Source organism: Phalacrocorax carbo, chromosome 4 (genome assembly GCF_963921805.1).
Source record: "Phalacrocorax carbo chromosome 4, bPhaCar2.1, whole genome shotgun sequence".
Classification (NCBI taxonomy): Eukaryota; Metazoa; Chordata; class Aves; order Suliformes; family Phalacrocoracidae; genus Phalacrocorax; species Phalacrocorax carbo.
This window is the reverse complement of record NC_087516.1, coordinates 53,373,117-53,385,849: the sequence shown is the minus strand read 5'-3', so window position 1 is coordinate 53,385,849 and position 12,733 is coordinate 53,373,117. Positions and strand designations below refer to the sequence as shown.

Here is a 12,733-nt window from a genome sequence, read left to right as displayed (position 1 = left end):
TAGTGAAGCTGACTTTTCCCAGCCACAACTACTAGGAAGTCAGAAGTTCAACATCACACAGAACAGTTACAGAACTTCATTTACCTTTCTCTCAGCAACCCACAGTATATTCAGACCAGAACAAGAAAGGCCTGTTGAGCAGTCTGCCTCTTTGATCAAGGTCACTACCAAAGTTCAGCTCAATTGCCTTTGGTCCACTTGAATGAAACAGGCTTGCAACAGAAACTTTTGTGAATTTCACATTATTGACCTCAATAGAACAATAAATGAATCTTTTCATCTGATACCACTGAATTTCAACTAGCTTCATTCCCGAGAACAGAAAGAGAAATAAAGCAACCCATGGTAAGATCTATGCATTGATTTATATCCCTGGTCCTCAATCTGCTAATCACTTTATTTCTGGCTGCAGAGAGCCGTCACGGATGGTGCAAATTCCCTCTTTGTTTCCAGATCTTAGAGGAGAGAAGTTGTAGCTGCTTGTGCTGCGCATACAGAACATCACTACTCCTTCCTTTGCCTCCAAGCATGAGTCCGTTCCTTGAAGAATGTGCTATGTTTTAGGGAGGTGCTGCAAACAGCAGAATTATTTGATCTTTATTTCCAAAAGTGGAGTTCACCTTGGGCCAAAGTCATGCCCTAGTAACTGACTTCTCAAAGGGAGGCAGAAAGCAGGCTTTAATCTCTGTTGTCTTTTAACTGCCTCTGATTTGGTTCATTCAGTAGGGACCAAGAAGTTTTGGTTCCTTGTGGTTTCTTTTAACAATGACCAACCCCAAAGCACAGCCACCAGTCTCCTCACTGTTCACTTCTCCAACAGGAGAAGTGAGGTTAGGTTTTCAAAACTGTGTATGGCAGAGGGATAGAAATACATCAAATACACAAGCGCAAAGACTGAGTCCCTAGTATGAACAGTCACTAGTCAGTAAACCTGCAGAAAGTGCCCCATCAGCATACCCAGTATGGTTAAGGCTTTCCTAAAACCTCAGAGACTATAATACATGACAGCTGTAAGTCGCATATCGGACAGCACCTTAAGACAAGTACTTTAACAGAGGAGAAAGTATTGCCTAATGAAGCAAGGCACATGGAAATGCAATACTCCAAAAATGTATTCTTTGACAACACATAGACTGAAAGCAGGAAATTTCACATTCAGTAGAACATGGCTGGCATTTTTCAACATCAACCTGTGTCCCACAGACATCTGCAGCAGTGATCTTTAGTAACTAAAAACAATAGCCAAAAATTTAAACAAAACCAGAAAAGTACTTCCATTTGGACATTTGGACACAGTCCATCCTATGCTATCAAACACATTATTCTGGTGAAAAGGGAAGCCTGAGATGTAGAAGGACATGTCATCTCCCAGACTCGAAACAGAGGCCAGACCCTCAGCATTGTAGGTCAACAGAGCAATTTTATCCAGGGTTGAAACTGGAAGGGGCTAACAAGGGAAAGTTAGCTGAGCAACTCCCATGCAAGGAAGAAAAGTAGAAGACAAAGGAAAAAGGAGATGCATTGATTTCAGAAAAACTTATTGACTTGCTAAATTCACCACAGTTACAACTTGTATGGTACATCCTTTTACAAAAGGCTTCAACAAAGCCAAAATTAGCTCAGAATTTGGGTATGAACACCAAATTTAGGACAAACAGACCAGGTTACTATAGAACACAGATCAGGGAACCCTACAAGCACATAGAAAGCTGTGACCAACAGAGCTATTTATAGGAAAGCTCCTCAAACCTTTGGGTGAGGTTTATTTGCCATAAACAGATCCCTAAACCGATACACTAAGGCATGCTGACATTTGTTAGCAAGGTCTGGAAAAGGGAAAGGAACGTAAGGGTACTAAAAGCTAAAGGTCAAAGGGATCACTGTGCTTTGTGATTGGACTGCTGAAATGAATGAAATCTGGCTTTCTCCGAACATAAGCAAATGCACATGGTGTTCACATGTCGTAATTTGTGATGAAAAAAAAGCAATGTATACACATTGAGCAGTAAGACTTCAGAAGCAGGCTTCAGGGTGAGTATTTTCCCGGGGGGAAGGGGGGGTAAGAAGACACGACACAACGGACACTCTTACCATCCAAAGAATAAAACAAATTAATTTTTAAAAAATCACTTTTTGTTTGATTCCAGTGGCCAACACACAACAACCCACAACTAATCACCTGACTTGCATGAGGTCACTCTTAAACTGTTGCCTACCAGGGATTAAACTCTTTGCAACTATGCATGGGAGACAGCTGTAAAATCATTTCAGCAAAACTCCAGGCTGAAAATGCCTGAAAAATATGGCTGGAAAATGCATCCTGGAGATAGGGAAAAAGCAGGCAGGTCCCGAGAAGCACGACAAGTTCCTGGCTATGTCCACGAGACCTGCCATGCAGGCAGAGGACTGAATCTGCCTTGTAGGTGAGGCTGTCACAGGCACACCTGAACGAACAAATTACTGGACAAGAGCGTGAAGAACTGCACATGCAGGGGGATACCAGAGCAGTAATCTCCTTACCTAGATACAATGAACAATACTTCCAAGTACCGCTTACTGATTTCAGATAAGATACCCGACTAACCAAGAGAGGTGAAGTTGATACTGCTAGGAAATCTTAGCCAGAGCATGAGCCTTCCCTAAGAGTACCAGCCAGCATCCTTGGCTTGTGAAGCGCCTGTAATGAAGCGGGACTGAAGCTACAAGGGCAGAGTTTTATCACGGATGCAAGACGAATATAATCACAAGAGCAGGTATAAAAAAAAAAAAAAAAACACAAACATCTACACTGAGCACAGCAGGAGGAATTAGAACACTTGAAATAATAAATAATCTTTTCCACACTGCAGACATATTTATACCCCAGGAGCCTCAGTTTTGACACTTAGACTCTGTCACTGTGTTACCATTACAAGCAATAAATTCATATACGTACTTAGGATTACGTATGCAAAACTGTGCACATATTCAAACCAAAACTGAAAGGTTCCCCATATCCCGTGTCACAATGGAAACTAACTCCATTTATTTCATATTTTTTTTTCACCTAGATGTTGAAAAATCCAACAGATGCAGAAGACATAAAAAGACGTAGGCATTAATATATGGGAAATTTTGAAATGGTATTTATAAATCATTACTACTTCTGCACAGCAATTTTTTTTTTTTGTCCTGTATGAGTGATTTTGTTCTTAAACTGCATATTTAACCTTAGCTTAGTAAAATTTTCTGGCATCAGTCACTGGTGAACTACACTGTTACCTATGCTTAAATACCAAAAGACTAGAAAAAAACCTAATGCTTAATTCCTAGGTGGGAAAAAAGCATATCCTTAAAAGATAACTTTATTAAGTGTACATGTGCGTACAAATAGAACCAATGCAATAAGATGTATGCACAGAAGAGTACAGCATTAAAATTGTAAAACTGGCTACCTATGAATCAAACTAACTTCTAAGCACCACAAATATTCTTCAAAACCTTGATGGGTCTGGTTTAATTCTGTATTTACAGTATGAGGCAAGTTTTTAAAATCAAACATGAATTACAGCTACAAACAAATGGGACCTTTTTTTTAATGTTAACCCCCAGCCTTTAAAGCTACAAAATTGCCAAACCAGAAATGTTTCCTCCTACTTAGTTCTATGTCTCTGTACTCTGGGAAGCTCATTTGGAGACAGAGGGGGAGGCAAGCAAGAGAACCATTTCATGATCAGGCACCTGCTGAGGCCAATCACCCCCGCAGCCCCCAGCAGCAAACCTCTTTTTGGCCTCTCAGCAGTGATCAGCTTCATGGCCGAAAGCCAAAAGCCAGCCTATGCCATCCAGAGATGCCCAGGACACTTTCGAATAAACGTAAATAAAATCACCCATCTAATATTAGATGTCAGTTTTGTTTGACCAAAAATAAAAGGTTTTGTTGTTCTTGTTGTTTTAAACATTAGAATTCCAAAACTGCAAATACTGTTCTAAAACACGTTCCAAATGGAGACAAAAACAAAAGTAAACCAGTTTTTGATCCAGGATGAACCTCAAAAGCAACAGTGTAAGAACCAATCTCAGCATAGTTCTACGCCTCAGGTTTTTAAAAACAAACAGCCCAAAACACATTGGAATACAATGGTTTTCCTGAGCTAAATTTTAGTCAGCCTATTATTTCATTTTGCAATAACCAACATTAAAAAAAAGCAAGAAAAATAGCTTTTTTTTTTTTTACTGTTACTCTCAAGGTTTAATGAGGTATTTTAAAAGATCGTTTCCAAGAAAATTGGATGAGTGCACATATATGTGCATCTATCTCTGAATCAATGTAATTCGTAGCTTAACTCATTTCTAATTAACATATAACCATCTATTTTTCCTCACATGACTAAGAAGAAAACTTGACAAGCATCTCTTTGAACCGTCATTATTTAGCCTTTATGCAGTAATAAATTAAATACTTAAATTGCAGTTACTCATAAGACAAAGGTCTACTTGACTAGAGACGGAAGCTGCCTTTTATCTTTTCCATGCTGTCTGCCTTGAATCAATCTTAGCTGCAACTGGCTCGTGTGATAGTGCATCACAACCGCTCTCCCAAAGAAAGCGTTTCATAGTCTGACAGTAAATTATGGTCCCCTCATCACACAAGCATCCTTCAATGTCATCTGCAGCTTTCTCTCAGAATGTAACTCATTGCTCCTAATTAAAAACTTCCTGGGCTATCTGAAATCCCTCCAGCTTCATTTTTACCCCTCAAGCGTTTCTGATATGTGGTTGGCTATAGCAATTCAGTTTAAAGATACGCATAATCAAAGCAGAAGTCAACACGACAATGATCTTTGTATCATTACTACTCTTGCTTCTCTCTCAGTCTACATCCTTCCCTAAAGTATTTTAAATAATGAAAAAACCAAAACATAACACACCCATACTTACAGAAAGAAATTATAGGAGAACTTTGCAGAATCACAAAATAAGCAACCAGGCAACCTCTCTTTTATCAAATAACACTCTGCCTTTTCACACAGATGTTAAACCAGAGGGTTTTATCTCCCTGCCATAATACACTTTCTGCAAATATTTACAGTCATTATCTATTGCTACCTTGTTTATGCCTAGCCTCATCTCACCGGACCAAAGTACCACCTCGCACCAATAGCCAGTATTTTAACAGCATGGTCTTGAACATACGTAGAGCTCAAAGTATGCTAGAAAACACCACTTCAGTGAATCACTGCAAGCTTGGAGAAGCAGCCCTTACTGTATTTTTGGAGAACACAGCCTGGCCCCAGAAACATGATGTGGGGCACACTCATGCCCCATAGCTGCACCGGCTCCCTCGCATGAATTGTGTGCGTCCAACCTGACCCCCGATGGGTGGCCCAGCGACATACAACCCACAGAGGCAGCAAGTGCGGTACACTCTGCTTTGACGCCTGAACTCCATGAGCTCATACAGCGTATCACCGTGTTCCAGCGCACCCGACCGAACAGGGCAGCTTACCAAAGCCATTCCTCACCTCCTTCCCTGCCAGGAAGGAGGCAAAAACCCAGCTAACACTCTGGACTCCCGACAGGTTTGGGACACTTGGGATCTAGCTTAGCACTTCCGCATGAAATAAAGAGTCGTGGGAACACCTGCTCTTTGTGGCAAATAAGCTTCCTCCGCACTCAATGGAAACTGAGCGCTGTATCATATTCCTCACAGCCTTTACTACAGCAATATTATTTGCACAGCCAACAGATTAGCCATCCAGCCTCGATGTTTGCTTCTAAATCAAGAACGTACATGCCAATTTTAAAGTCCAGATCAAGTTTATACAGCTGAGTTATAAGAACCCTATCGCAGGGCTTGCAGTGGAAACCACTGATACAACCAGCTATAAAAGAGGTTATGGGGCAGTCCTGCAAATAAATTGAAGGGTTTCCCCAAACCAAACAAGGATCAAAATTAGTTAGGTCAAAAAAACCTTTTCATTACCAGAGCATTTTGCTACATATCACCATCAGGAAACCCTGCCCTCACCTTGCTCCACGAGGCCATACTCCCATGTGCTCCTGTAAGTTTTCATTTCCTTTCTTTTTCTCCCCATAACCTTAAAGGTGCTTCCAGACTGACCTATAAAGCTGTAATCTAAGGCGTGCACAGCATGCCAATAATCATTAAAGATAACATGTAAGGAAAAAAAGTATAAGGCAAAGCATCAACCCACCATACTTCTCAGTCTGGCTGTGGACCTCTGCAGCAGATATCACCCCAGCCCTGGCCAGAGGGCTACCTATGCCTCCCGGCCTGTCCTCACGGATTCTCCAGCTTTGCTTCCTCCCTCTCCCTCCATGCACAGCCGCTCCCTTGCTGCGGTGCAGCAATGGCTTGGCTCCAGCATCCCCAAACCAGCCCTTCGACTCATTGCAGCTCACAGGAAAAGGATGGGGTAAGCCCCCATGCAATCAGCCATTTTGCCAGCGAAGAACCACAAAACCACCTCTTGCATTTCATTCTCAGTTCTGCTGCTTATCCTCAGCAGTAACCCAACATACAACATACATTTTAATGTGATTGTGCCGCGGATTCTCGATAGTCCTGCATTCAGAAATTATGTCAAACGAGACCTAATACAAAGTTTGAGCTTTCCCTCTACACCAACATGGCTTAGCATGCCTGTGGCTTCACAGGTTTTACAAAGAAGACATGTGGTTTCAACCGCCTCTTTTCTTCAAGATTTTTCTCTTACTGTATTTCAGTCCTTAATATTTATGTAATGCCCTCTGTAAAGAAAAAACTTAAACTTGCTTTTGCACTTTATTCAAACTGTTACCTACCCACGCATCTATCACTCTATCCATCCCGGCATGCACCAAGCACGGAGCTATGCACCTACAGAGGAGCACAAGAGGACGCTAGCTGCTAAAAACAGAAGAGGCACCATATAGTGCTAATGACTCTTACACGCGATTGGGTTGATGCAGAAAAGGATGCAAAAATATAAATTAGGTTCACAAAATAGGGTAACTGCACAATGCATAGGCCTTTTGGATATGGACTCTTTTATTTTTCAATCAACTAATGCTAAACAGATCAACTTCAATGCCAACGGAGCAAAGCAGAAGCAACAGCCCTCAGCTTCCCTTGCTTACCCCAGAACAAGTTGTTAATAAGTAGGAACAGTTTCCACATGCCGATGCCAGAAGTGTTATTAGCTGGTACCGTCTCACTTGTCACGGCTTGACTGATCATGGTTCAGCTCTACTCTCCCATGAGCAGGTTTCGTCTCTGCTACCTCTCCCCCTTCCCTTACCACAGCCCAACCGCTGCAGGACATAAGGAAGCAGAGGCAAACAACTTCACAAAAGGTGCCTTCAGCTTTAATTTTTTCCCGTAACACCAATGCAGCATCATGACTGCAAATTCAGTAGCAGTTATTGGAAAGGATGATCCCTGCTTTCGAACTTGTCCATTTGAAATGGAAGCAGTTACCTAGACACACGGCAATAAATTCTGATACATGTCACGTACTTCCCATGTAGCTTAAACTTCTTCATGTACTGACATACAAGTTAAAAAAGAAATTCAAAGGATTATTAAAATGAGTCAAAATTCACTCTCACTTCGCACAAGGAATAAAGAAACCACTCTCTGCAAGTGTGCCTCTACTGGCATCTAACAACACTAAATATCTGGTCTTGCTTTTCCAAACCACTCAAAGCATTGAAGAGAACAAAGGCATAAAAGGATTGTCACCAAGATGGGATGGGCAATACTTGCGGGTCCCTCGAATAACAGGAGACAACTAATGTTCTGATTTGGAGAAGAAATAATGTCACAATGTCAAAAAACAAGTTGTCAAAAGGACCAAGGCAAAATAATTCAGACATCATGCCTAAAATCATACTTGCAAGAAGAACATGGGCAATTCCAAAAATATATGCTTTCCAAATACTTAAGTGATGGAAAATGATTTACAATCAAGTGCCAGAATGTCTGCAGATATTTAAGACTCTAAATTAATAGCTTTCACTAAGCCTTCTCTCAAGAAGCTCAGTCGTGTTCTCATGCTGCCGGAGTGCCTTAGAGCCCTATTTATTTTAACTGGCTGTCTTCTCCCTGAAGATTATTCTTCTGTTTGGAGAGTTTACAGAACTAATCCAGATTTCTCCCCGGGAGACTATATGCCAGTGGGTAAAAATTACTGCCTACGTAATTTCTCAGAGAGACAGAAAGAGGAAATGGAATGAAAATGTAGCTAGAAACACAACATAAACTTCGCACAGCTCCTTTAGCTTTTGGAAGCTAGCTGCAAGTGTGTAGAGTCTCTCTCCAGTTACAGGGCTGGGTGTTTTTTGGATGGCCAACACAAATTAACTCCACAACCAAAGAATGCAAATAGTTGGGAATGCTGAGGAAGCATCTTAGCAGCCACACGATTTGCAACAGAACAGAAGTTTAAGTGCTTGCCTCTTCTGGAATAAGCAGTTTGGAAAGTTACTAAGTAAGTTTTATTGCTGGGGCCTCCTGAACTAACCGAAAACAAAGCGCTAGTTTTCTCGAATGGAGCTTATGTGTGAAGTGGCAAAAGGAACTGAGCTCAGCTTCTTCCAAAGAAGAAATTAATTTCCATACTCTAAAGGCCATACACATGAAGATGTCTGCAGTGCATATATTGGTGTACTTCCTCCCTTCACAAACAGGATTATTTTTGTTCATTCACAGATGATAAAATTAATTCCACTAACTGAACATCCATCTCCTTAATAACCTTAGTAGCCCAGTATGTGTCATCCTGTTCTCATAAGGTTTTCATGGTCTGATTTACATCCAGTTTAGGAATACAAATAGAATAATAAGTTATACTGCGTAATTTAAAAGCATTGACTTTTTTGTGTGTTGGAGTCCCTCTCACAGGAAAAAGAAGAGCCTCGTACATGGCAGCAGTGAGAAGGAAATGCAACTAATGAAGCAACCCCGTATGTGAAAGAAAAGCAGAGAGTTAAGTGGGGAAGCGTGAACCAAAAACTCATCTGACAAAAACTAACAGCCAGTGGCAAGAAAATGCTACTACAAATTGATACACCAGCCATCGTTTCACTTTCTCCTATCCAGAAACAAACGAGGCGTGCACAAACATGTAGGAAACAACCTGCTTGCTTCTAAAAATTGAGATAATGATAAGCTGCACCATGTAAGTGAAGAGGAAAACAGAGGCAAGTTCAGGCACTGTTAGTATTGCTTATTGGCATAAATCAGCTGTCCAGGGAGCACAGATCACCCGAATGCCATCCCAAACTAGCACTCTGCAAAAGCTGTAGCGTAAGCCCACTTTTGAGATGAAACCCAAGCACAGCAATGACAGCACCAAATCCACTCCCCCCATCAAGTTTTGCTACATTTAGGAGTCATGCATTTAAAAAAAAAAAGTGAACAAATTCTGTCAGCACTATAACCAGTGGCCTAAAATGCTGGGGACTCAGAGCTACACTTCTGCCAGCTCTCCTTTGAGCACGCAGCTCAGGACCCAAGGTGAGCGTGCAGAAGAAATGCATCAAGGTGCAGAAGTTTCTCCAGCTCAACTGTACTCCATCAATAGAGGGTTCATGTTTTAAGTACAAAGGCACTAATGCTTATGGCATGCTCCTTTGATAATGTGGAAGAAAAAGGCAACCTTAAACATGTGAAAGACGACAGCTCAGATAAATGAGCGTACTCTGAAGTGCGCGGAAAGGAACAATTAAACCAATTACAATAAGCTGATGTGCATGTAGCTATAGGACCTACTCCAGATCAATAAAAACATAGTCCTATACGTACGTGCCTTCATTTAATGCAATGGAGAGAGAACTCCTCAGCATTAGTCCAACACAAACTTCTAGCGCAAAGAAATAAAACAGAAATAGGAGACATTAGTAAATCCTAGTGGATATCTTGCCTTTTACACGTCAAGGGAATATTATAGCAGACATTTATTTTAAGCCAGACGCTTATTGGCTAAAACCCCAAAGTATAAAATACTGCAGAAAAAAAGTCCAATAAAAAACCCTCAGAAAACAAGAAACACATTTTAAAGGAGTTGCACATTGTTTAATAAATTCATACCAGCTGTTTATAGCTAAGACACAAAAAATCTTTATCACAAGCTAATAAAGTTCATGAGAATGCCTAAATTTCAAATTCAATTTTCCATTTCTAAATTACATATGTGTGTGTGTATATATATACACAAACACCACTTTTAGTTTACTTGACTTTAAACATCACTTTTACATGATTTGTTTAAACAGTTCCAGGTGTGGGGGTTTTATATATACATTTATTTATATATGTATTTAAAACTGATATATTGCTATAGATGGTGTTATAAACATATGCGCTTTAAGTAAATATTTATGCATAAATGTTTATTTTATACACACACATACACATCTATATAAATAAAAAGGTGTTTGCCGTCTCTGCTGGGGACCTGTATGAGAAGACCACATGAGATTATCAGTACTTTTTTTTTCACAGCACATGATGAAACACACTTCTCCAGAGAAAAGAGAAAGCTATTCAGGACAAATACTCTAACTGCAAAATGAAGACCCTTATTTTAAGTCAATTCTCCTTCCCATTCAATTGCAAATGCATTGCAGACATTTAAGACTGAATATAAACCCACGCAAAACTTCCTTACTAAAGCTCCAAAGAGGAAAATGCTAGTGTAATAATTGCCACTATAAACTTTGTTAAAATAACAGCAGCAAGAAATTTAGACGGTCTTCTGAGTGTCACTGCTGAGAGTTGAGCTGCAATTGCTTATCGTAGTAACCTAAAGTCTGAATTATGCTGCAACATGTTTTTTCTTACTTAGACATCTGGAGATCCAGCAGTTACACTCACAACTAAACATTGAATAAGGCTGGTTATCAAATAGCTCTGAAAAAACAACCAAGAAAACTTAACCCTTCAAATTTATTCCCTGCAACAGTCTATCACTTGTTTTCAGTCTATCACTCTGCAGTGGAAAGTGTCCGGCCATTCAACACCTGGCCTTGCAGAGGGATCCTGTAAAATAGAGCCTGGTAGCAACATTAGCTCTCCGGTGACTTTTTCTTTCCCCTCTCCCCGCCCCCCATTTGTATGTCATGATCTCCAAGCTCTATACTACCAAAACTAAAACCAAGACATTTCAAAAATTAAGACTCAGAAAAAGAAATTCAGCCTAAAAATTCATTGCAAATTCTAGTTCATTATCACATCTAAGGCAATAAAAATTTAAATCATTTACAGTCTTAAATTTTAGGACTAAAACCAAGACTGCTCTAGCATTCTGAAAAAAAAAATCATCTAATATGTGCTGCTGGTTACAGACAAAGCTAGGAAACAATTCTAGGTTAAACAATGCAACACCAAAACCCAATACCCATTCATTTCTCTGTCTTAATACAAGACAGATGGTATGGAAAGCCTGCAGGTTGGATTTTGTTTGTGTGTTTTTGTTATTGCTGATAACAGTACAAAATTAATCACTTGCATAGGAGTCACTGGCCTCCATGTGATTCACACTCTTCTCATAACCTACAAGACCTACATACAGCCTCCCGAATGCCTCTGAAGCTATTTAAGAATAAAAGCCTGACCATTGCATAAGCAGGAGGCTTTTGATAAACACAATGATAGAGCCTGCTCATGCCTGCTCAATCGGTGCAACTTCTTCTTAAACATGTCACTTCAGGGTTTTTACTGAGTACCCAACAACAACAAAAAATGTTACTGTAGGAAGACTCATGTTAGATTTCAAATCATTTCTAGAAGTAAATGTATTACTTCTAGAACTGCTGGAAATAACACTTTGGAAGAGTTTTATAAGTACATAAATAAAAATCAGTACTTAAATTGGCTTTTTTCAGCCTGCTTTTGCTTGAATTGTCCATCAACTATACCAAATGAAGAGCAAAGTTTCTGGCCCTTATAATAGTGTCCTTTTTTGACTGCTATTTTGGCAACAGCCACAATGACTTGCTCTTTCTGTCTTGTTGTACTACCCTGAACATTCCTGAATTTTGTATACTGCAAGTTTGTGTAGATCACTTATGAGCAAGGCTCTGGCGAAAGCTGGGAGCGAGTGATTTTGCACCCTGTTGCAGAAGAAAGATGGGAAAGATCATCTCAAATTGAAAGAGTGTTCAGAATAAGCTTTCAGCAGTGAACATCCCTGATGATTTATCCTCAAAAGAGATTCTCCACATCCATCTGAATTCAACAAAAATTATGCAACTAACACAGCCTCTCAAAAGCAATGAAAAGCTCTTCATCTACCCAGAAGACAAAAAAAAAAAAAAAGTGAGAATACCCAAGAAACATCTTGGAAAGCAGGGCAGGAGAACTGTCCTAGCACGGTTCCTCATGCTTCTTCCTGCTTGGAGGCTTACCACAGCTAGGACTGCTGGCAAGGTCAGTACCGCCACAGTGGAGATGTCAGTGGGGAGGATGGCAGAGCAAGCCTTCACCGCAAGCTTCCGTAGCATCCGCTCCCCCTCCACGGCTAACAGCAACGCATCCATTAGCTGTGACTAACATTCAAATGTTCAAAACCATGATTTAACAGGACACATAAGCATATAACCCACTCCAGTAGAACCTAAGACTTCATTGGGCAGTGGTGCATTGAATGTTTGCAAAACAGCTCTTCAAGACAATAGGAAAAACTTTTGGCTGCAAGACTTGGGATGCAGGGAAGAACCCGAGAAGCAAAACCACCCCCACATACTG

At 40.4% G+C, this 12,733-nt stretch overlaps 1 protein-coding gene across 9 annotated transcripts in view; it reads right to left on the bottom strand.

Moving 5' to 3' along the window:
* PDLIM5 (PDZ and LIM domain 5) overlaps positions 1-12,733 on the bottom strand; it is a 132,025-nt gene that overhangs the window by 89,310 nt on the left and 29,982 nt on the right. The gene's annotated exons all lie outside the window — the stretch shown is intronic.